This window comes from Hemiscyllium ocellatum, chromosome 26 (assembly GCF_020745735.1).
Source record: "Hemiscyllium ocellatum isolate sHemOce1 chromosome 26, sHemOce1.pat.X.cur, whole genome shotgun sequence".
Lineage (NCBI taxonomy): Eukaryota > Metazoa > Chordata > Chondrichthyes > Orectolobiformes > Hemiscylliidae > Hemiscyllium > Hemiscyllium ocellatum.
The window spans coordinates 47,906,797-47,910,206 of NC_083426.1; positions in this window are offsets into that span (position 1 = coordinate 47,906,797).

Genomic DNA, 3,410 nt, shown 5'->3' on the forward strand with positions numbered 1-3,410 from the left:
GAGGAGGAGGAAGGCGGGAAGAATGGCATGGGGATGTTTGGAGAAGAAGGGGAGGTGTTTTGGGTGAGAGAAAAAGAGAAAGAGGTATGTAGGGGTAAGTGAGGGATTTTCGGGTTATGTGGGTGAAGAAGAGGGGGAGAGAATGTCGGTGGTCGGGGAGTGGACATGGGCTTGGACTTGAGGGATTTTGGGTGAGAGAGGAATCGTTCTGTCAGGGAGTGGGGTAGAGGTGATAAGCAGTTGAGTCGTGCTTTTTTAAAAATTATTTCAAATTTCACTGTCTGCAATGTCCCTGAATATTGGCTTGGGATTTAGTGACATTGTTACTAGGCCACCTTTTTCCCTTTATATATTTCTTCAAAAAACAGTAGGCATGACTAGTCTTGGACAATGCTACATTGGCTCTCTTTGGTCCTTTGAACATTTCCTAATCATTTCATGTGTCAGGAAAATGCAGTGTTGGCAGAACATGAACTGCAGATTAAATTACTGAATATTCTGATAGCTAAACAAACATTTAAATGGGTACAAAATAAGTTTGCATATAAAGAGCACTCAACCATCATCATATTTTCAAAGTTTTTCCAGAAGTCACAGTTTTGAAATAAAGGATTCCCCTTCAAAGATAGATGTGGGAGAAGTTGTACTCACTGATCGTCACTTATCTTTGGAATTCTCTACCTAAAGAGCAGTGTGGAGTTGAATCATTGAACATATTCAATACTGGCGATGACTGATGTTGATCTACAAAAAAGTGGAGGGTTATGTGGCGGGCGGGGATGTGGAGTCAGGGCTACAGCTACACTTGATGCAGCCACCACAGAGGTTCAGTCAGAATGGCCACCATCTAAGGCTTTTCAAACACTGAACACCCAAAAGCTGGAAACTGGATAACAGTCCTCTGGCTGTATGCTGTGTAATGAGTTTAGTAAATATTAATTGTAGTTGTAAATATTCTGAGTAACTGAATATTGGAAAAAAATCTGATTTGAGTTGCATCTTATGTAATACCAGCTTTGATTGGTTGTGTAGTATATTTTATCAAGCATATTTTCAGAAAGAAATATCTCTGAAATTTTCATTTGTTATCCATGAAAATCAAACTGCAACCATAAATCCAGTGCACCTGGAATTTACTCTTTAAAAGCTTCAGTTCAAATTCCTTTCGGAATAGCAGTATCACTGGTGTTGGTTCTCAATTTCAAAGTAGATCTTTCAGTTCTCCCAATAATTACTTTTAAATTACTAAGTTATGTACAAGAGTTTGAGTTTTCAACTTGTGTTTTGATTATTATGTATTCTTCAAAATATACATGTTTTTAAAGCACAATAACAAATTTACACCTGACAATTGCAATGTTTTTGCAATATGAACATCAACTGAAAGTGTGTTGAGATTTGGTCCATCTTGTCCAATAACCTCATTGGAACTAATCTAGGGCTTGGAAATACTTTCCAATATCTGATGGAACCATGGTATTAATTCTTTGTTCATCCTTGACTGTCAGTGACCATGTAAGTACTTTAATAGTTCATTCACCATGGTGTGAAAATGGTCTGCTTTGCTAATGAAGAGGATGTGAATATTCTCACTATAATTGCATTATTTGATGTGTGCTACTTGAGACACTTCCTTTGCTTGTCCTTTAGATGTGACACCATGTGCTTGGCTGATTGCACAATGTGTATTTCTATTGCTAGGTTACTAGATTTGTGTTCAGCAATGATGTACTGTACTTCAGCTACAAAATCATAAACATGTCCTTGAGAGTATTCATAGTTGTACTGAGTAAGGATAGGCCAGGAGGAATTAATCTGCCCTTTGCTCCTGTCCTTCAATTGTTCATCTGAATCCTCAATAGAGAATTTTTCAAAAAAAATGTGGATGAAATATTACTGAAATAGTGAGGTAGGTTGTTAGTGACAAGCAGTAATGGTGAATTCTAACCTCTTTTGATTAGTGTGATTGCCTGATCCTGTTTGATCAGCCTCATGGCAATGAAATTAAACCCCTCTCAGAGGAAAGAAACTGTGATGCTGTTTGATATATTTAGGAGCAAAGACAGCTGCTTTATAATTCAAGGAACAGAAACCAAGTCACATGAAGATACCACACACACTGTTTACTGATGTTATGCTCTTCTGTTAATTTTAGTGCTGCCGCACTGTTCAGTATATCAGGATTTCCATCACTTTATTCCATGACATTTATTACATGGGATGATGTAATTGAGTCTCTATTTCCAAAGATGCACAATGATATTCAGCTTCTGATTGACTGACCAATACAGAATAATCACAACAGACATATAGGAAAGGACTCTTTGGTGCCCTTGGATGCTTGATCAGGAGCCATGAAACATATTCTCTTAAGGAGCAAGTACAAATACAACTTAGGATTTCATGCATGTTTGGGAGTAGGGAAGGTGTTTGTTTAGAGTTCAATGTGTCACAAATGCTCATTAGAGAGGAGGAGATGGAAGGGGAGAGAATGCGAGCCACCTCTTGAACCCTAACACTCCCAGTGAAAGCCATTGCTAATCTCTTACACTCCCATTAAAGCCCAATATTTTATAACATTCTGTTTACAATTCAAAGCCATCCCTCTCTGATCCTAGAGGATTCAAATATTCAAATTGACTGTTTATAAATCACTGTATCAGTGGGGTGACTTTATTGATTGGGTGTATCAAACTGAAAGTGGGAGAGTTGGAGGAAGGGCAGAGAGGGGGAGAGCATTGTTCTTCACTGCCAATGATGCTCATTATTCCAGGATTGTCCTGGAAGGCAGAGATAACTCCTGATTTCTCTATTACAAATCTTAGCTTAATATTCTCTCCCTGGCCGCCTCCTCACTCACCCTAAATAACTGGAATGAATTTATGGCACTAAGATTGAAACTATCCATTCTATTTTTTTTCTCCCCTATCCATCAGGACAATCTTCCATTAAAGGATCATTCTGACCTCTTTCATCCCTGCATCCTTGCAAACAACCACACCATCTCCAATCATCCTGTACTCTAATTGAATGCTTTGACATCTTCCAGATCCATTCCCTTCTTTTCCCAGTGTTCTAATTTTGAATCTTTCCAGTCAGCTTTGCATCCCTGCTGAGTACTGAAACAGCAAACATCAATTTCAAGTGATGTAACTAGGACAAAGTTGAACTTTGCCTCCTTTCCTTCTTGACCATTCAGCAGCATTTGACACAGTTTACCACATCATCTTCAAAAGCCTCTCCACTCCTGATCTTGTTAAGACTGCTCTATTCAATGACCCACCTCCAACATCTCCACAGGCAGAGTTCCAAAGCAGTATATCATGCCGAGAGAGAAAGAAAAATCTCATCTGTGCCCTAAAAAGTGACCCTAATTTTAAAACACTGCCCCCTAGTAATGTATTGATCCC